The 24,573-nt window shown below is 38.1% G+C and overlaps 1 long non-coding RNA gene across 1 annotated transcript in view; it reads left to right on the forward strand.

Moving 5' to 3' along the window:
• LOC123329977 overlaps positions 1 to 24,573 on the forward strand; it is a 59,232-nt gene that overhangs the window by 19,591 nt on the left and 15,068 nt on the right. The window contains exon 2 of the long non-coding RNA XR_006545627.1: positions 23,775 to 23,989. This is a non-coding gene — a long non-coding RNA (uncharacterized LOC123329977). The remainder of the gene's footprint in view (positions 1 to 23,774; positions 23,990 to 24,573) is intronic.

Genomic DNA, 24,573 nt, shown 5'->3' on the forward strand with positions numbered 1-24,573 from the left:
TGATTACAGTTTCAATTTCCGTGCTTGTGATGGGTCTGTTAAGATTTTCTATTTCTTCCTGATCGAGTTTTGGAAAGTTGTACTTTTCTAAGAATTTGTCCATTTCTTCCTCGTTGTCCATTTTATTGGCATATAATTGTTGATAGTAGTCTCTTATGATCCTTTGTATTTCTGTGTTGTCTGTTGTGATCTCTCCATTTTCATTTCTAATTTTATTGATTTGATTTTTCTCCCTTTGTTTCTTGATGAGTCTGGCTAATGGTTTGTCAATTTTATTTATCCTTTCAAAGAACCAGCTTTTGGTTTTGTTGATTTTTGCTATGGTCTCTTTTGTTTCTTTTGCATTTATTTCAGCTCTAACTTTTAAGATTTCTTTCCTTCTACTAACCCTGGGGTTCTTCATTTCTTCCTTTTCTAGTTGCTTTAGGTGTAGAGTTAGGTTATTTATTTGACTTTTTTCTTGTTTTTTGAGGTGTGCCTGTATTGCTATGAACTTTCCCCTTAGGACTGCTTTTACCGTGTTCCACAGGTTTTGGGTTGTTGTGTTTTCATTTTCATTCGTTTCTATGCAAATTTTGATTTCTTTTTTGATTTCTTCTGTGATTTGTTGGTTATTCAGCAGCGTGTTGTTCAGCCTCCATATGTTGGATTTTTTAATAGTTTTTCTCCTGTAATTGAGATCTAATCTTACTGCATTGTGGTCAGAAAAGATGCTTGGAATGATTTCTATTTTTTTGAATTTACCAAGGCTAGCTTTATGGCCCAGGATGTGATCTATCCTGGAGAAGGTTCCATGTGCGCTTGAGAAGAAGGTGAAATTCATTGTTTTGGGATGAAATGTCCTATAGATATCAATTAGGTCTAACTGGTCTATTGTATCGTTTAAAGTTTGTGTTTCCTTGTTAATTTTCTGTTTAGTTGATCTATCCATAGGTGTGAGTGGGGTATTAAAGTCTCCCACTATTATTGTGTTATTGTTAATTTCTCCTTTCATACTTGTTAGTATTTGTCTTACATACTGCGGTGCTCCCGTGTTGGGTGCATATATATTTATAATTGTTATATCTTCTTCTTGGATTGATCCTTTGATCATTATGTAGTGACCATCTTTGTCTCTTTTCACAGTCTTTGTTTTAAAGTCTATTTTATCTGATATGAGTATTGCTACTCCTGCTTTCTTTTGGTCCCTATTTGCATGGAAAATCTTTTTCCAGCCCTTCACTTTCAGTCTGTATGTGTCCCCTGTTTTGAGGTGGGTCTCTTGTAGACAACATATGCAGGGGTCTTGTTTTTGTATCCATTCAGCCAGTCTTTGTCTTTTGGTTGGGGCATTCAACCCATTTACGTTTAAGGTAATTACTGATAAGTATGACCCCGTTGCCATTTACTTTATTGTTTTGGGTTCGAATTTATACACAATTTTTGTGTTTCCTGTCTAGAGAATATCCTTTAGTATTTGTTGGAGAGCTGGTTTGGTGGTGCAGAATTCTCTCAGCTTTTGCTTGTCTGAAAAGCTTTTGATTTCTCCTTCATACTTGAATGAGATCCTTGCTGGGTACAATAATCTGGGCTGTAGGTTATTTTCTTTCATCATTTTAAGTATGTCTTGCCATTCCCTCCTGGCTTGAAGAGTTTCTATTGAAAGATCAGCTGTTATCCTTATGGGAATTCCCTTGTGTGTTATTTGTTGTTTTTCCCTTGCTGCTTTTAATATTTGTTCTTTGTGTTTGATCTTTGTTAATTTGATTACTATGTGTCTTGGGGTGTTTCGCCTTGGGTTTATCCTGTTTGGGACTCTCTGGGTTTCTTGGACTTGGGTGATTATTTCCTTCCCCATTTTAGGGAAGTTTTCAACTATTATCTCCTCAAGTATTTTCTCATGGTCTTTCTTTTTGTCTTCTTCTTCTGGGACTCCTATGATTCGAATGTTGTAGCGTTTAATATTGTCCTGGAGGTCTCTGAGGTTGTCCTCATTTCTTTTAATTCGTTTTTCTTTTATCCTCTCTGATTCATTTATTTCTACCATTCTATCTTCTAATTCACTAATCCTATCTTCTGCCTCTGTTATTCTACTATTTGTTGCCTCCAGAGTGTTTTTAATTTCACTTATTGCATTATTCATTATATATTGACTCTTTTTTATTTCTTCTAAGTCCTTGTTAAACCTTTCTTGCATCTTCTCAATCCTTGCCTCCAGGCTATTTATCTGTGATTCCATTTTAATTTCAAGATTTTGGATCAATTTCACTATCATTATTCGGAATTCTTTATCAGGTAGATTCCCTATCTCTTCCTCTTTTGTTTGGTTTGGTGGGCATTTATCCTGTTCCTTTATCTGCTGGCTATTCCTCTGTCTCTTCATCTTGTTTAAAGTGCTGAGTTTGGGGTGTCCTTTCTGTATTCTGGCAGTTTGTGGAGTTCTCTTTATTGTGGCGTTTCCTCGCTGTGTGTGGGTTTGTACAGGTGGCTTGTCAAGGTTTCCTGGTTAGGGAAGCTTGTGTTGATGTTCTGGTGGATGGAGCTGTATTTCTTCTCTCTGGAGTGTAATGAAATGTCCAGTAATGAGTTATGAGATGTCTATGGTTTTGGGGTGAATTTGGGCAGCCTGTATCTTGAAGCTCAGGGCTGTGTTCCTTTGTTGCTGGAGAATTTGCTTGTTATGTCTTTCCCTGGAACTTGTTGGCCCTTGTGTGGTGCTTGGTTTCAGTGTCGGTATGGAGGCGTTTGATGAGCTCCTGTCAATTAATGTTCCTTGGAGTCAGGAGTTCCCTGGAGTCAGGGATTGGACTTAAGCCTCCTACTTCCAGTTATCGGTCTTAATTTTACAGTAGTTTCAAAAACTTCTCCTTCTATACAGCACCACTGATAAAACATCTACGTTAACGATGAAAAGTTTCTCTACTGTGAGGGTCACTCAGAGAGGTTCACAGCGTTACATGGAGAAGAGAAGAGGGAGGAGGGAATTAGAGGTGACCCAAATGAGATGAGGTGGAATCAATAGTGGAGAGAGTGGGCTAGCCAGTAGTCACTTCCTTATGTGCACTCCACAACTGGACCACTCAGAGATGTTCACAGAGTTATACAGGGAAGAGAAGAAGGAGGCAGGAGACAGAGGTGGCCAGAAGGATAAAAGGGGGAAATGAAAAGGCGGGAGACAGATCCAGCCAGTAATCAGTTCCTTAAGTGTTCTCCACCGTCTGGAACACACAGAAATTCACAGCGTTGGGTAGAGTAGAGAGGGGTTAGGGAGGAGATACAGGTGACCTGGTGGAGAAAATGGAGAGTCCAAAGGGAGAGAGAGCAGTCAAGCCAGTAATCTCATACACTAGTGAAAAATGGGTCCTGAAGATTGGGTTCTTAAAGGTACAAAATTGGTAACAAATACATAAAAACAAAAATTAGAAATCTAGAGTAGAGTTTGGAATTTCAAAAATGCGATGTTAATGAAAAGGAGAAGGAAAAGAAAGAGAGAAAAAACGAACAAAGAAAAACAAACAAGGTCGTGAAAGTAATAAAGAAACTACAGGTACAAAATTGATAACTAATACCAAACAGCAAAAATTAAAAATCTAGAGTAGAGTTTGGAATTTCAAAAATACAACGTTAAAAAAAAAAAAAAAAAAAAAAAAAGAAGAAGAAGAAGAAGAAAAATAAAGAGAGAAAACAAACAAACCAACAAAAACAATGTCGCAAAAATTATAAAGAAAATACAGGTACAAAATTGATATCAAATACCAAAAAGCATAAATTAAAAATCTTGAGTAGAGTTTGGAATTGCAGATATACGATGTTATATAAAAGAAGAAGAGAAAGAAACAGAGGAAAAAAAAAAGTCACAGCAATTATGAAAAAAACTATAGGTACAAAATTGATAACATATATCAAAAGGCTAAAATTAAAAATCTAGAGTAGAGTTTGGAATTTCAAAAATGCAATGTTAAAGAAAAGATGAAAAAGAAGAAAAAAAAAACAAAAAAAAACAAACCACGGTCAAAAAATTATAAAATATATATATGAAGTTTGCTGAAGAAGAAGAAGAAAAAAAAAAAATAGGGTTCTTTTTTTTTTTTTTTTTGCAAAGTAATAGTTATAAAAGTGAAAATTAAAGGACAATAGAGGACTTAAAAAAATTTTTTTTAATTAAAAAAAAAGAAAGAAAGAAAGATTGATCGTAAAAATAGTAAAAATATATCTAGGTCTTTCTCTGGTTTTGTTGTGAGTATTGTGGGTTCAGTTCATTTTTGGCAGTTCCTTAGTCCGACTTATATTTCTCAAGATCTATAGGCCCCTTCCTATGTAATCCGTAGTAACCACAGGGTTTTAATCTATGGCCTGTAGCTTCCAAGGCGTTTCCCTCTGTTATAGCTTCTTCTGTTTGCTGGTCTCTTCAGTGTCTGGTTCCCGCCCTGACACAAAGGGGACGGTGGAGGACCCTATTTTTTTTTTTTTTTAATTTAGGCTCACTTGTTCAGCCGCGCTGTGGGGAGGGAGGGAGGGATGCTGCAAACAGATAACACCGGCGTGCGCTCGAAGTGCCTCGGCCACACTGGGTCTGCCCCCGCTCACGGCGCGTGTAACCTCCCTGCCCACACTGCTTGGGCTCTAGGTTGTTCCGCCGGGAACAATCAGAGGCCGGCCCTGGGCTGAGCTCCCAGGTCCAAGCCGCTCAGGTTCAGGCACTCGGGTAGTCCTCAGAGGCGCAGACTCGGTTGGACCTGCGTTTTGTGTTCTTCCCAGGTCGAGCAGCTCAGGTGATGAGGTGTTTGGCGGGCGCCAATGCTGCAACTTATCGCCTCCCCGCCACTCGGTTATCTGGGTGTAAAACCGGCGCACCTTCTCAGGCAGATATTGACCGTCCAGACCCCCAAGAAGTTTTAGTTAGCAAAGAAGCCTGCTTACAGTTTTATAGATAGTGTCTCTCTGGGGCTGCGATTGCCCCCTTCCGGCTCTGGCTGCCTGTCACCGGAGGGGGAAGGTCTGCAGCCGGCTATCTCTGTTCAGTCCTTTGTTCTGTGCGCGGGCCTGGCGGTGTCTTAGGTTAGGGCTGGCTTTTCGCGTGGTAGATATCCCACAGTCTGGTTTGCTAGCCCAAATTATTTCGCTCAGATAGCGCTCAGGACATTCGGCCCGATTCTTACTCTAAGGGACACAGCCCGTGCCGCACTTCCCTGCCCAGCCCCCGCTTGCTAATGCCGTGTGCAGGCGTCTGCGCTGCTTCTCCGCTGGGGGAGTTCCCGTAGGGCTCACAATCCGCGATTTTTAATTGTTTATTTATTTTTTTTCCCCTCCCTTTTATGTTGCCCTCTGTGCTTCCAAAGCTCGGCACAGATTCGGCAGTGAGAGGGTTTCCTGGTGTTTGGAAACTTCTCTCTTTTTAAGACTCCCTTCCCGGGACGGAACTCCATCCCTCCCTCTTTTGTCTCTTTTTTTGTCTTTTATATTTTTTCCTACCTCCTTTCGAAGAGTTGGGCTGCTTTTCTGGGTGCCTGATGTCCTCTGCCGGCATTCAGAAGTTGTTTTGTGGAATTTACTCGACGTTTAAATGCTCTTTTGATGAATTTGTGGGGGAGAAAGTGTTCTCCCCGTCCTACTCCTCCGCCATCTTGGCTCCTCCTCTCTCTATTTTATTTCTTGTGATGAGAATTTTTAAGATTTATTCTAACCACTTCCAAATATGAAATACAATATTACTAACTATATTCACCATGTCATTTCATTATGTCCTCAGGACTTATTTTATAAGTGGAAGTTTGTACGTTTTTGTCACCAGAAGTAATTTCTATAGTGTGATAGAGAGAGGGAGAGACCCTTATCTCTTCTGAGACCCCTCAAATGCATATGTAGATTTCTAAATTTTCCCCTACTCTTTAGGACTCCCATGTTTGTCACACAGCTTTTGTGTAACTAATTCTATAAAGACAATATTTAAACATTCATCTCCAATTAGACTTTAATATATCTACCCTTGCAGACTGAGAAGTATCGCTATGTATATTAAAAATGTTATAGTTTAACCAGCCTGCACTGAGATAGACTATTTTACCCCAACAAACACAAGAAATGGTTTTTCTCTGAATAGCCTCCATCTTGTGGTAGTGAATATGAAATCTGCTGTTTGACAGGGTGAAGCATAACTGCTTAGCTATTTCTTTCAAGCTCCGTATCCCCCTACAAAGGCCGATTCTTTGGGACTGTAGTTCAAAGATTTGCATTCTTCTGATGTGAACTGATGTCTAAAGCTGGTTTAAGTACAGCACACAACATGAAGTTTGTATCATTCTATGTGTACGCTGCAGTAGTCAAACAATGAATTCATGTCTTGAATAGGGATCAAAAAATTTAATGGAGACATCTTATTTAACACATCTGAAGTATAATTCATAAGAAAATCTGAAAGTTTTTTTTTTTTAATTTTATTTTATTTTTAAACTTTTGCCAAACATCGAAATGAATCCGCCACAGGTATACCCGTGCTCCCCATCCTGAACCCTCCTCCCTCCTCCCTCCCCATACCCTCCCTCTGGGTCGTAAACCTTCTAGAAGAAAAAATCTTAAATAAAGAGTTTGTAATAAGAAAAGTTTTATGTTTATGTGGCGTTACATTACATTTAACTAAATATCACCCTTGTTAACAAGGATACAGAGTGAAGTAAGCCAGAAAGAAAAACACCAATACAGTATACTAACGCATATATATGGAATTTAGAAAGATGGTAACGATAACCCTGTATGCGAGACAGCAAAAGAGACACAGATGTATAGAATAGTCTTTTGGACTCTGTGGGAGAGGGAGAGGGTGGGATGATTTGGGAGAATGGCATTGAAACATGTATAATATCATATAAGAAACAAATCACCAGTCCAGGTTTGATGCAGGATACAGGATGCTTGGGGCTGGTGCACTGGGATGACCCAGAGGGATGGTATGGGGAGGGAGGTGGGAGGGGGGTTTAGGGTGGGGAACACATGTATACCCATGGTGGATTCATGTTGATGTATGGCAAAACCAATACAATATTGTAATTAGCATCCAATTAAAATAAATAAATTTATATTAAATAATAATAATAAAAAAAGAGAACGCACAATCAACTTTCACCAGCATGCTTAAATTATTATTAAGGATGTACCATATTTTAGTATCTCATAGCTAATACTTGTTCTTGAAAAATTCAATGCAGCACAGGAAAGCATTGAGGTGAATAGTTTGTATTTCACTGTCTCATACACAAAGATCTTAGACCTCATATAAGAAATAGAAACATGGATTTCTTTTTGGAGGTAAAAGGAGTTAAAGTTAGATTTAGGGGCTATTGACAAGACATTAAACAGAGATTGTATGTTGGATTCTTACAAGTCTTATCTTTTTTTTTTCTCATCATCACCTGTTCCACAAAGTAGTTCTAATTGGTTATCTCAAAAAATATGAGATACAGGTTTACCAGGAGAACCAGCCAAGAAAAAGGCCATGAAGTTGGGCAATTTTGTTACCTCTCCTAGAGAAGAAATTACACAGTTATAACTGATGGCAAAAAAACAGAATGCTTATTGTTAAACCTAAACAGAAATTTAAAAGTAATCCAGTTAAGTTCATCCATTTTTCTTTGGCCTTCCCAGGTGGCACTATAGAAATGGAAAATTAATCCAGTTAAGTTCATTCATTTTGCTGTATATTATTACAAAAAGAACATAAAACACATGGTAAAAATATCAAAACAAAGATACACACACACACATATCTATATATATATATACATATAATATTTATATGCATACAGAGAGAGGCTCTTTTAGGTCTAAAAGCCTAATTCTTTAGGCTTCTTCAGGTGAAATAAGTGCTAAGGACTTATTGCTCATTTTCGGAAGGGCAAAAACTAGAAACCAGGCCTCCTAATTCCTACACTCAGGATAGTACATGTAAGAACAGAATGAAAAAATGTGTTCATTATGACAAAAAGTAAAATTAAGAATTTATTTTTGCTTAAGAGCAGAGTTTTATACTATGCAGACACTGTATTAAAAATTGAAATTCAACTTTTGCAGGCATACATACAACCTACCAAGCCATTGTAGGATACAAACATATCAGAGTTTTCCAATATGTGGTTGGCAAACCATTAGTGGTACTGAGATCAGCATGGTAGATCATAAAGACATTTTTAAAATAAAATTAAATAGAACAGACTAAAAAAATAGCAAGGTGTATTATTCATGGTAAGGGTAAGTAAAATTTTACAAAAGTTTATACCTTTTAAGTTATAACGATATATTTATAACTATATATTTAAGTCTCAATGTATACATGTAGTTGCAATAAAATATATTTTTTTCTTACTAGTCACAGGGAAAAAAAAAATTTCAGACTACTGGTTATAGAAATTCCCTCAGAAATGTATCCTATGTGAGACACAAAGAAGACAAGGAAATGAGATGTGAAGTCTTACTGCAGGAAATATGGTGATGCCAAAATGCAATATGCTTTTATAAAAAATTTCTTTGGAAACAGGCAGGCTATTTTGTTAATTAAATGCATCCCAGCAAGCCATCTCAAAGAGCTTTACTTTATGGGGATAATTTGTGCTATAGAGACAAGATCTATGACTCTTCATTATTTTGTCTCCACCTCTGTCTGCCTTTCTGGAGTTCACAATTCACAACTCACCTCCATCATCCACAAACTGAGCCAAAAAGAAGTTTATATTAAAAATAAACTATATGAAAAACAAAAACCACCATCACTATGAGTTCTTGTTGGTTCCTAAAGATAGTGTCAACAATGAAGTTTTTCTGGCATTCCCTCACTGTAGTGTTGAAGAGTGAGGAAGATTTTATTTCATATGAACCAACTGAGCTTCCCTTGGTGGCTCAGTCAATAAAGAATCTGTCTGCAATGCAGGAGACCCAAGTTCGATCCCTGGTGGGGAAGATCTCCTGGAGAAGGAAATGGCAACACACTCCACGGACAGAGGAGCCTGACGGGCTATAGTCCATGAGGTAGCAAGAGTCGGAGACAACTTAGTGACTAAACCATCATCACCATGGTTCCAAGCATTGAATTACAAACTCATTAACAGTCACTTTTCAAATAGGTGATATGGATGTATATTGGAATACAATTGAACACTGGCTTCTTTCTTCCTTGATACAAATGTCAGCCCTTAGCCTAGTGATAGCCCTCTCTTCCTTTGTTACACTGAGGAGTGTGTGATTAAAAGAGGACTTAGGTGCATTAATACAGCCCCTCCAGGAATGCTGTAGCTGGTACACACTAATGATTGACTGTCTTCAGTCAAGCAATAGCGTACAAAGTGTTAAAATCAAAATTTGGTTTAAAACTTCTGATAATCAATAACACAGTCATAGTAAAAGTAACCTGCATAATAATGTTTCAAGCATAAATAGACTATATGATGGAGTATATCTTTTATGTACAGAGAGTGATGGCATTTCCACAAGTTCTGATTAAGCTGTTTTCAGCTAAGTCATATTTAAGTGTAAGTAGCAAGCAGCCTAGGGTTGCATTTATAGGCAGTCTATGGATCTCAATAATAAATCCTGGATTCATTTAAGCGCTGAGGTTGCAAACTGCAAATCCTGATCACCAGTTCTCAGAAGCAGAAGTTAAACTCAAATTTCAAGTTCTTAGCATACATTCTCTTTTGAATTAGTAAAATATCATAGGTCAAGCTACCTCCCAAATGTAGCTTTCTAATTCCAGGCATTAGAAGGCTGGTAGAAGATTTATAGAATTTGTAACGTGGTTTGGACTGTGATCACATATAAAAAATGAGTTAATTTCAGAGACATACTTTTAGTGTACAAGACATAGAAAATGAAACCTCTTTCTGAAAATAGTTTTGAGATTTATCTGTGATCACTTTTCTGAGTGCCATTTCTATATTGAAATTGAACCTCCTAATTTTCTCCCCTGTAGGGAAAAAAAATGGTGTGTCAAATTTTATGATGCCATTAAGAGACTCTGATTGCTAGAGTTGCAACAACATAAATTGTCATGTCTGCGACAATAAAGATTGACCCTTGGAGATTATATATTTTTAAGTGTGACCTTATCTACACATACAGAGTGAAAATAGAATTGAGACAATATAACTTGATAAATCAGTCTAAGAACATGTTCACTAATTGAATCAAAGGAAGCTTCAATTTTTCTAGATAATATCTAAATTTTCCAGTTTCTTTTTATATTTATAACTGGAGCATTAGCCAAAATGATTATTTCTTGAATGTGATATTATTCCTTATGTCTCAACAGAAAATAAAGTCTGAGTCAGAATCATTTAATAATTTATAGTTGCCACACATGCAATGATTTCCATAAATCAGGAGCTTCTCATCAGCCTCTACTATAAACTCTTAATTATCTAAACAACACATAAGGTCCATATGTGAAATAATATTGATATCCCAAAAAACGGTAATTCTAAAAGTTCTAAGTGAAAGAAGCCAGACCCTAAAGAGAATGTGATGTATGGTTGCTTTTATTCATGAAATCTTAAAAGACAAAGCTGTAGTGATCAGATACAAGAGCAAGATCTGAGTTTGTCAGGGGCTGGGCTTCCAAGAGGGAATGGCTGCAGAGTGACCCAATAGAACTTTGTGTGTGTGTATGGTTGCTGCTGCTGCTGCTAAGTCACTTCAGTCATGTCCGACTCTGTGCGACCCCATAGACGGCAGCCCACCAGGCTCCCCCATCCCTGGGATTCTCCAGGCAAGAACACTGGAGTGGGCTGCCATTTCCTTCTCCAATGCATGAAAGTGAAAAGTGAAAGTGAAGTTGCTTCAGTCGTGTCCGACCCTTAGCGACCCCATGGGCTGCAGCCTACCAGGCTCCTGTGTCCATGGGATTTTCCAGGCAAGAGTACTGGAGTGGTGTGCCATTGCCTTCCAACTCTTTGTGACCCCATGGACTATAGTCCACCAGGATCCTCTGTCCATGGAAGTTTTTAAGCAAGAATACTGGAGTGAGTTGCCATTTCCTATTCCAGGGGATCCTCCCAAACCAGGGATTGAACCTGAGTCTCCTGCATTGGCAAGTAGATTCTTTACCACTATGCAAATGTTCTAAATCACACTGATGCTGGTGGTTATGGTACTGTATCCATTTGTGAAAGGTCCTCACAAAAAAACCCTCAATTTTATTGGGTGAGAAGTACATCCTAATAGAGTTGATATTTGAAAACTGAAAAAAGATAAACATTACCTGAGGTAAAGGCTGTATATTTGTTTTGGTGTTATTTTTAGTGGGAGAAACAGGCTGAAGTTGAGTAAGTTGAAACTGCACAAGATCACACAGTCTGTGAACTGGACCCACTCATGTTCAGCCCTGAGATGAAGAACTCCACGGAGGCAGGTGTGATATCACCAACTTCTGTCAGTGGGTCTTGTCTGGAGTAGGCACTCAACATACACATGCAGCACATACATGAATGAGTACCTGGAAGCCCCAGTGTGGCCCGCTCTACTGCACAACCTTGCCTCATAATACATTTTCTTCTTCATAGTCTTCTATCTCTTCAGGAGAATCTGAACTGGGAAATCAGAAGCTCCTCAAATGGCAAAGATGGTATAGAAACATACTAAATCTCTTTGTACTACAAAGCCATAAATTACAGTCCTTACCTTTCAAATCAAAAGCTATTTATTCTGGAGGATTAGAAGTATGAATTTTTCATGTTGGTGTTGAAATTCTAGGGCACATTACTTGCATAAAACTCCTTTACTGTCTTACTGAAATCCTGAATAAAAATATTGGAAATGTGTATATTACTTTTTGTTTGTTTTTGGCTATGCCGAATTTTCCTTGCATCATGAGGTCCGGTTACTTGGGGCACGGAGGCTCATTACTTTAGACACATGGGATCTAGTTTGGTGACCAGGAATCATACCTGGGCACCCTGCATTAGGAGTTCAGAGTCTTAACTATTTGACTGCAAGGTAAGTCCCTACCGTTTTCTTTTTGAGTTGCTCTATTTGGGCCTTTTCTCTATGGAGTTCCTTCTAATTAGTTTGAAATAGGAGTTCCACATCTTGAAAGTGATACGGAGACTCAGTGCTCGGTCAAGAGGCCCAGCCTTGACTTGTCTGATGGTCAGTCTGTTTATAAATGGTTTTGTATCCTACCACACACTCTCCAAGCATACCCAGATTTTTGGTTTTTGTTTTTCTCTGAGATTTCAGACACCACAGTCTCTGCTTGCATCTGGAATACCCCTGGCTTACTGGAGAGGGTTTCTTATAAACAATTTAAATGTGGTTGTCAAAATCCATGCCAGCTGCTTCAGCTTCCTCCTCCATGTTCAGGATAATTACATTTGCAAATTACAAGGAAACAAGGTCTCTCTCTCATTTCCTTCCTCTGTGTATCTCTCTTTTCAAAGACGTCCAGACTCTCTGCCTATTTCGGACTGATGAAAAGTATAATTTAAAGAATGGTCTTTCTTCTTTCCTTCCAAAAAAAAAAGCCCTTTAAAAAGCTTCAATGGAAGTATAGACTGCCTCTACATAAAGTTCATCCAAGATGCCATTAAAAAATAGCAAACAGATTGAGACATAAAAAAAGCAGATGTAGATTTGGATTGGAAATATTTCTTTATAAGGATCATAAGTCTCTTGCTATCCATTAACTAGAAATACCACCAAATGATGCATTGTATTAACATTTAATGGGAGGAAGCAAAATAGTCAAAGCAATACCAAGGGCAGTAGCAGGACAAGCATGTGTACACAAGTGAGGAAAACTCACTTCATCCCAATTATTTACAGATATGTGTCTAGTCACTTCATGCATTGCAAGAGGTGTATGATATGTACATAGAATCCAAGGACAAAGAGAATGGATTATTGCATTTACAAGCTTGGTCAAACTATTGAAGGTAATAAATTCCCTTTGAAAAAAAAAAGAATTAATGATGCTTTTCCTTTAAGCACTTTACTTCAAATGAGTCAATACATATATATACACATCAATATCATAAGCATTGCACCTTTCACTGACAGTTATTAGAAGTTATGGTGTTTCTATTTTAGCACATAAGCTGCATTTTTTATAACTAAAAATCCTTATAAGGAAACTGAGATTAGTATAGGAACTAAAAAATGCTCGTTTATAAGTCTGAAAATTACTATGTACCAATGATATTCTTGGTGACAATATACATACATTTTAATAGGTACTTCAGTGTAAAATACAAAGGAAAATGTACATAGGAACTTCTGGAAGGAATTTGGATCAGGGTTGAAAGATTTGGCAAATGAAAATGTAGAAAGTTTAGTCGTTCAGCCTTGTCTGACTCTTTGCGATCCCATGGACTGTAGCCCACCAGGCTCCTCCGTCCACGGGATTTTCCAGGCAAGAGTACTGGAGTGGGTTGCCATTTTCTTCTCCAGAGGATCTTCCCAACCCAGGGATCAAACCTGGGTCTCCCACATTGTAAGCAGATGCTTTACTGACTGAGCCACTAGGGAAGTCATGAACATTTACTTCAATTTCAATTTCAAGTTAATTACAAAATTTTTTTTTTTACTATAAGTATGTCCTATGAAATGTTTGAAGCACATTATACTGAAAAATTATTTGTCTGAAATTGAAATTTAATAGATGTATTTTATCTGGCAACCCTAATTTTGGTATCAAAATGGTATAAAAACAAAACTGAGTTACACTGCACGTACTAAACTCACTTCAAAATTAATATTATACTATGTAATCTTGAAATCTGTTGTCAGTCTTTAGAAGATGTGATAGTGTTGGCAACCTATTCATGAAACTTTCATTTTTCAATGAAATTTTGTCATTGAATGTCAATGAATAGCAAGAAGGAGTTAATCAAGTTTGTAATAAAGGTAAAATGTGATTAAATGAACATTAGAAGAGATGATATTTTTGCTATTTTATTTTTTGTTATTTTTAATTATTTTTATTGGAGTATAGTTGATTTACAATATTGTGTTTCTGCTATATAGCAAAGTGAATCAGTTATACATATGCATATATCCCCCTTTTTTTAGATTCTGTTCCCATATAGGTCATTAAAGAGTACTAGGTGGAGTTCCCTGTGCTGTATAATTCCTTTTTATTTATTTTATCTATAGTAGTCTGTATATGTCAATTCCAATCTCCCAGTTTATTCCACTCTCCCTTGATAACCATGTCTGTTTTCTACATCTGTGACTCTGTCTCTGTTTTGTAAATAGGTTCATTTGTACCATTTTTTAAGATTCCACATATAAGTAATATATATTTGTCTTTCTCTGACTTACTTCATTCTATTTGTCATTCTCTGACTTACTCCATCCATGTCACTTCAAATGGCATTATTGCATTCTTTTTATGACTGAATAACATTCTACTGTGTATAAGTACCACTTCTTTATCCATTCCTCCATCAATGGACATTTTGGTTGTTTCCATGTCCTGGCTATTGTAAAAAATGCTGCAGTAGACAGAGATGTATGTATATTTTTGAATTATGGTTTTCTCTTGAGATATATATATGCCCAGCAGTAGGACTGCTAGATCATATGGTAGCTCTATGTTTTTTTTAAGGAACCTCCATATACTGTTCTCCATAGTTGCTGTATCAATTTACGTTCCCACCAACAGTGTAAGAGGCTCTTTTCTCCACACCCTCTCCAGCATTTATTGTTTGTAGTTTTTTTGATGATAGTCCTTCTGACCAGTGTGAAGTGATCCAACATTGTAGTTTTGATTTGCATTTCTCTGATAATTAGCAATGTTAAGCATGTTAAACATTGCTTAACATTAAGCAATGTTAAGCATGTTAGATAGCATATTCAAAAGCAGAGACATTACTTTGCCAACAAAGATTCGTCTAGTCAAGGCTATGGTTTTTCCTGTGGTCATGTATGCATGTGAGAGTTGGACTGTGAAGAAGGCTGAGCACCGAAGACTTGATGCTTTTGAACTGTGGTGTTGGAGAAGACTCTTGAGAGTCCCTTGGACTGCAAGGAGATCCAACCAGTCCATTCTGAAGGAGATCAGCCCTGGGATTTCTTTGGAAGGAATGATGCTAAAGCTGAAACTCCAGTCCTTTGGCCACCTCATGCGAAGAGTTGACTCATTGGAAAAGACTCTGATGCTGGGAGGGATTGGGGGCAGGAGGAGAAGGGGACAACAGAGAATGAGATGGCTGTATGTCCATCACTGACTCGATGGACGTGAGTCTGAGTGAACTCCGGGAGTTGGTGATGGACAGGGAGGCCTGGCGTGCTGTGATTCATGGTGTCTCAAAGAGTCGGACACGACTGAGCGACTGATCTGATCTGATCTGAAGCATGTTTTCATGTGCCTTTGTATTTCTTCTTTAGAAAAATGTCTATTTAGATCTGCTCATTTTTTGATTGGGTTGTTGGTTTTTTTGATATTGAGTTGCATGAGCTGTTTGTATATTTTAGAGATTAATCGCTTGACAGTCATTTCATTTGCAAATATTTTCTCCCATTCTGTGGGTTGTATTTTCATTTTGTTTATTCAGCTATTGTTTTTAAAATATGTTTAGTTGATGAATAAAAGAGGAAATGACAATATTAGTCCTTTATTTAAGGTTTGCAAAATCCAAAAGTTCTGGTACTACTGTTTTTTTTTTTTTTTTTTATCATTTGAATTCCTGTGATGTTTATCTGATTAGTATCAAAGTAAGGAAACTGTTTTACCTTTTTTAATAACTGGTTTTCTTTCTGTTGACTGATGCTCACATGATTATGGATCTTTTAAAATTTTTTTTGATTCTAGCTCTTTTTTTTTTGCTTTGGTTCAATCACCACCACACTGAAGTAAAAACTGTTCTCTTATTTGTAATAAAATCTGTTCAAAAAAAAAAAAAAAGGCTTGCACTTTCAACTTTCTACTGATTATATTGTGCAGCTTGACTTGGACCACTTATGTCCTTTTTTTTTTTTTTAATTTTATTTTTAAATTTTATATAATTGTATTAGTTTTGCCAAATATCAAAATGAATCTGCCACAGGTATACGTGTGTTCCCCATCCTGAACCCTCCTCCCTCCTCCCTCCCCATACCCTCCCTCTGGGTCGTCCCAGTGCACCAGCCCCAAGCATCCAGTATCGTGCATCGAACCTGGACTGGCAACTCGTTTCATACATGATATTTTACATGTTTCAATGCCATTCTCCCAAATCTTCCCACCCTCTCGCTCTCCCACAGAGTCCATAAGACTGTTCTATACATCAGTGTCTCTTTTGCTGTCTTGTACACAGGGTTATTGTTACCATCTTTCTAAATTCCATATATATGCGTTAGTATACTGTATTGGTGTTTTTCTTTCTGGCTTACTTCACTCTGTATAATAGGCTCCAGTTTCATCCACCTCATTAGAACTGATTCAAATGTATTCTTTTTAATGGCTGAGTAATACTCCATTGTGTATATGTACCACCGCTTTCTTATCCATTCATCTGCTGATGGACATCTAGGTTGCTTCCATGTCCTGGCTATTATAAACAGTGCTGCGATGAACATTGGGGTACACGTGTCTCTTTCCCTTCTGGTTTCCTCAGTGTGTATGCCCAGCAGTGGGATTGCTGGATCATAAGGCAGTTCTATTTCCAGTTTTTTAAGGAATCTCCACACTGTTCTCCATAGCGGCTGTACTAGTTTGCATTCCCACCAACAGTGTAAGAGGGTTCCCTTTTCTCCACACCCTCTCCAGCATTTATTACTTGTAGACTTTTGGATCGCAGCCATTCTGACTGGTGTGAAATGGTACCTCATAGTGGTTTTGATTTGCATTTCTCTGATAATGAGTGATGTTGAGCATCTTTTCATGTGTTTGTTAGCCATCTGTATGTCTTCTTTGGAGAAATGTTTATTTAGTTCTTTGGCCCATTTTTTGATTGGGTCATTTATTTTTCTGGAGTTGAGCTGTAGGAGTTGCTTGTATATTCTCGAGATTAGTTGTTTGTCAGTTGCTTCATTTGCTATTATCTTCTCCCATTCTGAAGGCTGTCTTTTCACCTTGCTAATAGTTTCCTTTGATGTGCAGAAGCTTTTAAGGTTAAATAGGTCCCATTTGTTTATTTTTGCTTTTATTTCCAATATTCTGGGAGGTGGGTCATAGAGGATCCTGCTGTGATGTATGTCAGAGAGTGTTTTGCCTATGTTCTCCTCTAGGAGTTTTATAGTTTCTGGTCTTACGTTTAGATCTTTAATCCATTTTGAGTTTGTTTTTGTGTATGGTGTTAGAAAGTGTTCTAGTTTCATTCTTTTACAAGTGGTTTACCAGATTTCCCAGCACCACTTGTTAAAGAGATTGTCTTTAATCCATTGTATATTCTTGCCTCCTTTGTCAAAGATAAGGTGTCCATATGTGCGTGGATTTATCTCTGGGCTTTCTATTTTGTTCCATTGATCTATATTTCCGTCTTTGTGCCAGTACCATACTGTCTTGATAACTGTGGCTTTGTAGTAGAGCCTGAAGTCAGGTAGGTTGATTCCTCCAGTTCCATTCTTCTTTCTCAAGATCGCTTTGGCTATTCAAGGTTTTTTGTATTTCCATACACATTGTGAAATTATTTGTTCTAGCTCTGTGAAGAATACTGTTGGTAGCTTGATAGGGATTGCATTGAATCTATAAATTGCTTTGGGTAGTATACTCATTTTCACTATATTGATTCTTCCAATCCATGAACATGGTATATTTCTCCATCTGTTAGTGTCCTCTTTGATTTCTTTCACCAGTGTTTTATAGTTTTCTATATATAGGTCTTTAGTTTCTTTAGGTAGATATATTCCTAAGTATTTTATTCTTTCCGTTGCAATGGTGAATGGAATTGTTTCCTTAATTTCTCTTTCTGTTTTCTCATTATTAGTGTATAGGAATGCAAGGGATTTCTGTGTGTTGATTTTATATCCTGCAACTTTACTATAGTCATTGATTAGTTCTAGTAATTTTCTGGTGGAGTCTTTAGGGTTTTCTATGTAGAGGATCAGGTCATCTGCAAATAGTGAGAGCTTTACTTCTTCTTTTCCAATTTGGATTCCTTTTATTTCTTTTTCTGCTCTGATTGCTGTGGCCAAAACTTCCAAAACTATGTTGAATAGTAATGGTGAAAGTGGGCACACTTGTCTTTTATAAACTACCATCTTGGTCCAGTTTACTCTCTCCTGTACATCTGTAGCAGCCTCTTTAATGGATTCTTCTCCTTTCCCTCCTGTCCTGCTTCACTTCACTTTACACAAGGTAGCTGTCTGACTTTTAAGAGATAAAATCAGATAGTATCACTTCCTTGTGTAAAACCCTAGGGTGTTTTTCCATCTCCCTTAGAATAAAAGCCCAATTAATGACCAACCCCTAATGATCTGATAATTTAAAAATGGTACCTCTCTAGCTATATTTATCCCTATCTCTTGTTTCTCAGCCATGCTCCTAGTTCATCCTCTTTCTGGGCAGTGCTTTTGTATTTCTTCCCTATGGAACGTCTTTCCTATAGGTAGTTGCATTACTTACTTTCTTACGTGAGGTCCACCTCTGATATCCATTTCCATGTATATAATGTCATCACCTAGCTCCATCCCTCATATGCATACTTCTTCACTTTTTTCCTCCTTATCTTTATTTTTCTTTACAGCATGTCAGAATACCCAACATTAATTACTCATTTATTATGTTACACTTGTTGTTTCTTCTCTTAGTCATGTCTGACTCTTTTGCCACCCTATGGACTGTAACCCACCAAGCTCATCTGTCTATGGGATTTTCCAGGCAAGATTACTTGAGTGGGTTGACATTTCCTCCTCCAGGGTATCTTACTGATCCAGGGATCGAACTTGTGTCCCTGCATCTCCTACATTGCAGGTAGATTCTGTACCAATGAGCTACCAGTTCAGTTCAGTCACTCAGTCATGTCCAACTCTTTGCGACCCCATGAATTGCAGCACGCCAGGCCTCCCTGTCCATCACCAACTCCTAGAGTTCACTCAGACTCACGTCCATCGAGTCAGTGATGCCATCCAGCCATCTCATCCTCTGTCATCCCCTTCTCCTCCTGCCCCCAATCCCTCCCAGCATCAGAGTCTTTTCCAATGAGTCAACTCTTCGCATGAGGTGGCCGAAGGACTGGAGTTTCAGCTTTAGCATCATTCCTTCCAAAGAAATCCCAGGCTGATCTCCTTCAGAATGGACTGGTTGGATCTCCTTGCAGTCCAAGGGACTCTCAAGAGTCTTCTCCAACACCACAGTTCAAAAGAATCAATTCTTCGGCACTCAGCTTTCTTCACAGTCCAACTCTTACATCCATACATGACCACTGGAAAAACCATAGCCTTGACTAGATGGACCTTTGTTGGCAAAGTAATGTCTCTGCTTTTGAATATGCTATCTAGGTTGGTCATAACTTTTCTTCCAAGGAGTAAGCGTCTTTTAATTTCATGGCTGCAGTCACCATCTGCAGTGATTTTGGAGCCCCCCCAAAATAAAGTCTACCAGGGAAGCCCTTATATAACTATATATATTAGAAAATAAGACAAACACACACTAATCTTGTCTTTTTTGTTTTTTGCTTTAGCTCCATCACCTAGCACCTAGATTTTTTTTTGTGTTTGTGGTTGTTGTTCAGTGGCTAAGTCCTGTCGAACTCTTTGCAACCCCATGGATTTCAGAACGCCAGGCTCCCTTGTCCTTCACTATCTGCTGGAGTTTGCTCAGATTCGTGTTCATTGAGTAGGTGATGCTATCCAACAATCTCATCCTCTGCCACCCCCTTCTCCTTTTGCCTTCAGTCTTTCCCAGCATCAGGGTCTTTTCCAGTGAGTAGGCTCTTTCATTAGGTGGCCAAAGTATTGGAGCTTCAGCTTTAGCATCAGTCCTTCCAATGAATATTCAGGGTTGATTTCCCTTAGGACTGCCCAGTTTGATCTCTTTGCAGTCCAAGTGACTGTCAAGAGTCTTCTCTAGCACCAGAATTCAAAAGCATCAATTCAGCATCCAGCCTTCTTTATGGTCCAACTCTCATATCCTTACATGACTACTGGAAAAACCATAGCTTTGACTAAATGGACCTTTGTCAGCAAAGTGATAAATCTGCTTTTTAGTATGCAGTCTGGGTTTGCTTCCAAGGAGCAAGCATCTTTTAATTTCATGGCTGCAGTCACTGTCTGCAGTGATTTTGGAGCCCAGGAAAATACAGTCCCTGCTTCCATTTTTTCTGCTTCTATTTGCAACAAGTTGATGGGACTGGATACCATGATTTTAGTTCTTTGAATGTTGAGTTTTAAGCCAGCTTTTTCACTCTCCTCTTTCACCTCATCAAGAGTCTCTTTAGTTCCTCTTTACTTTCTGCCATTGCTTAATAACTATTTGTGGAATAAATAAATGAAGTGAACATCCCTAAGCATAGAAACCTGGCCTAAGTCTAATGAAGTCTGGATTGGAAGACAGTTTTAGTAAAATAATTTTAGTTATATTAAAATTCTCCTTTCTGTATGATCTCAAACCTTGTTCTTATCCTTTCCTTTCTGAAAGAATTTTGGTGTCTCTTGAGAACAATGACCTAGACATTAAGAAGCGTCCATTGCATAGAGGTATTTGCTCCAGGGGTTAAAGGGATATTCTTGGTACTTATCCTACTAGCCTGTCATATCTTACCAAACTGAATATGAAATTACAGGAGACAGACAGAAAAGGTTCTTATTCTGAAATTATTACTATAAATATAAAATGAAATAAAATATGAAATAAAATGAAAAACCTTCTCATTTGAAGCCACAGTGATTGTTCTTCCAAGTAATTAACAGGAGTTTCATAAAGAGCTTTAAGTATGTTTTTCCAACTGGAGCCAAAATATAGTCCTATAGATAAAAATCTTATATGAACATTTTGTCAAAGGCTTTTCTACACCAAATAATCCAAAGAGATCACAGTATTACTGAATAATTTGAATACGAGTGTTTATACTTACTAGAGATAAACATGCCATTAAAAGTTAAGGCTGAATGAGTGTTCCAAGGTGTTAGTCATAAGTAATATGCAGAGTACATCATGAGAAATGCTGGGCTGGAAGAAGCACAAGCTGGAATCAAGATTGCTGGGAGAAATATCAATAACCTCAGATATGCAGATGATACCACCCTTATGGCAGAACGTGAAGAGGGACTAAAGAGCCTCTTGATGAAAGTGAAAGAGGAGAGTGAAAAAGTTGGCTTAAAGCTCAACATTCAGAAAATGAAGATCATGGCATCCGGTCCCATCACTTCATGGGAAATAGATGGGGAAACAGTGTCAGACTTTATTTTTCTGGGCTCCAAAATCACTGCAGATGGTGATTGCAGCCATGAAATTAAAAGGTGCTTACTCCTTGGAAGGAAAGTTATGACCAACCTAGATAGCATATTGAAAAGCAGAGACATTACTTTGACAATAAAGGTCCATCTAGTTAAGGCTATGGTTTTTCCAGTGGTCATGTATGGATGTAAAAGTTGGACTGTGAAGAAAGCTGAGTGCCGAAGAATTGATGCTTTTGAGCTGTGGTGTTGGAGAAGACTCGTGAGAGTCCCTTGGACTGCAAGGAGATGCAACCAGTCCATTCTAAAGGAGATCGGCCCTGGGATTTCTTTGGAAGGAATGATGCTAAAACTGAAACTCCAGTACTTTGACCACCTCATGCAAAGAGTTGACTCATTGGAAAAGACTCTGATGCTGGGAGGGATTGGGGGCAGGAGGAGAAGGGGACGACAGAGGATGATATGGCTGGATGGCATGACCGACTCGATGGACGTGAGTTTGAGTGAACTCTGGGAGATGGTGATGGACAGGGAGGCCTGGCGCGCTGCAATTCATGGGGTTGCAAAGAGTCAGACATGACTGAGCGACTGAACTGAACTGAATATGAAAAGCATCAATGGAATATGCCTAGCACATTGTAGTTGCTCCATAACTGTTAAATTATTAATTTATTCTTTTCTTTATTGAAGTCTTTAAAGTGAATGGAAAACTGTTTACTGAAAATAGAGTCTGGAAACTCAGACTTTTCTTTTTATAATAATCAAATATCTATTTTAATTCTTCTTATTTTCTACTTAATAGATAACTTCCTCCCTGAAGTTGCCTTTTTATGCGTTACTCTGATACTTCATGAAACTGAATCCCTTTCCAACATTTTTTTCCTAATCTATCTCTTTTGATTTCTTCTCTTTCTCTTACTGGCCCATATGTCTAAATTTCTCCAAGACTCTGTATTTACCAATGACCTTTTAAGTTCATGCCCTTGGAGAGTTCATAAATTTTCATAGCTCTAATATTTCCTCTATGCTGATGACCCAAATAGCATTTCCAGTCTTCACTGTTCAATGAAGCTCCAGCCTCCAGACTTAGAATGCCTGCTGCCACATTACTGATTCCAGAGAAAAAACGTTTTTCAAGAATTCACAGTGACTCCAGCTTATTTCCTAAATTATATTTAGGGAATGATCCTTATGTTTAAATTCTATTTCTCCAGGTGCTTCTCCCAGGGTGCCCCAGTATGAACCCTCTCCCACTGAAGTCACTATAAATTATAATTACCTTCTCCGTATCTATATATTTAACATCATACTATTCTTTTCTCAGAGTGCCTCCTACTATTCTTAAATACCCAAAACCAGTACAAAACCATAAAAGAGATGACTTGGTGGCTAAAAGATGGGAGAAGGTGAAAAAATAGGAATCTAATCTAATTTGCAGCTAACTGGATGACCCAGCAAAGTAATTTCTCCTTAAGTCTCAGTTTCAACATGGTGTGTTTTGGGGTTAAAACTTTAACTCAGTAATTCTGTTCAATCTCATTAGCTCTTTTTCATATGATTATAATAATTCACCATTTTTTCATATTTCTCAATGAGGAAGTACTAACTGCCAAGCTTCTTGTGAAGTTTTTTCTTCATTGAGAAAAGGTACCTGAAGCCAGATCAGACCACTTCTTACTATAGTCAAGTGACATGATGCCAAGTGTGTCTTCCCCTCATTGCAATATAAAGACCATATCAGTATGAAATAGAGCTAGAATTAAACCTGTGTACATGTGTGAGATGAGAGTGTGTGTGTGTGCATGCACGTGCATACCCGAGCGTACATGTACCAGGCAACTGTTCATGGAAACTGAAGGTAAGTTACATGTGGTAGAGTTAGAGGTCATAACTGTCAATAAACCCAAAGCCTTGGGAGGTTTTGAACATTTTACCAGTAAGAAAGGCAACAGGTTTTCTTTAAAAAATAATATCCCATTTTTTTTCCTCAAAGATTCAGGGAATATCAAGACCTAGAAATGCACTACCTACCTGTGAATAAAGAGCTCACTATTTTCAGTGTCAATAAGTAGGAACTGTGAAAATGAGATTCCATAATTGCTTAAGTCAAATAGATTCACTCCAGAACTGAACTATCATATATAATGGGTTTGTTGAGCAATCTTAAATGACCAAGTTGTAAACATGAAACCAGTTTATTTTGTTCAGTGACTGCCCACATCTTTGTAAAATTGAGGCTCATATTCTTGCTGGCTAAAAGCCACATTTGTTAACAATTCTTTGGCCCAATTTCACTGTTTTTCAGCTGCTTTCAGTTACTTAGTCTCCTCTTGGTCTATATGACTCATCCTTATTTAAAACTTTATTTCATTTTCTAAAAAATTTTTTCCTTACCCCCAGGTGAGTATAAACTGAAGTTCTAATGGCTACCACACAAGGGGGTTTCATGCGGCTCTTCTACTACTTCTTACTCACTTTTCATGATGTTGGCTTTTCAGGTACTGGTGGGTGGAAGAGGAGAATGCAAACACAGATCCCTACTCATGTGACAGCTGCCACCCTCCTGACTGCCTCCCAGGGCACTGCGCAGGCCCACTGTTCCAGCACTTTATCCACAGCGTCAATGCGGATGGATGGAACCTCACTTAAGAGCGGTGCCCTGAGGCACTAGTAATTCCCTGAGAGTCTACGCTCTCCACTTGAACCCTAGAAGGTAGGTGGTTTCCAACGGCGAACCTCTCGGCAGCAATCTCAGCAAAACCACTGAGCCCAACTGCATCTGTTTGAGGATTAATCCTAGGGCCTGTGGGCACCTTTAGGCTCCATCTCCCATATTCTTTGGGAAATGGGAACTGCTGGGGGAGGAGTGTGGTGGTCCTCGACAATGACTCCCTCTGCAAGGCCTTTCTCAGTTCATTTCTCTACTGTACCATTAGCATAAAGCATTACAGACAGCAGATTTCCAATAACGTCATACCAGATTTGCCTTCTTGCCATTTTCCCTAATTGCTCAGGGAAAAGAAAGCAGCCCCTAGTTTCCAGAAGAATTGGGTTACATCTTTAGATTAGATAGCATGGCAGGAATCAGGAAATCTTTTACTCATGCAGACAGACTTTCTAAGACAGACAATAATGCCTCCTTTTTTTTTTTTTTTTTTCCTTCTTCTCCATCTATTTTATTCTATAAAGTTTCCATGGCTTTATATAAGACAATTTGTAGCCCTTGGCATCTTAGCATTTTTACAGCCAAGAAAGGCAGAGCTATGCACTTCTGGCAAGACAATAGTATTTGAAGCT

This window comes from Bubalus bubalis, chromosome 17 (assembly GCF_019923935.1).
Source record: "Bubalus bubalis isolate 160015118507 breed Murrah chromosome 17, NDDB_SH_1, whole genome shotgun sequence".
Classification (NCBI taxonomy): Eukaryota; Metazoa; Chordata; class Mammalia; order Artiodactyla; family Bovidae; genus Bubalus; species Bubalus bubalis.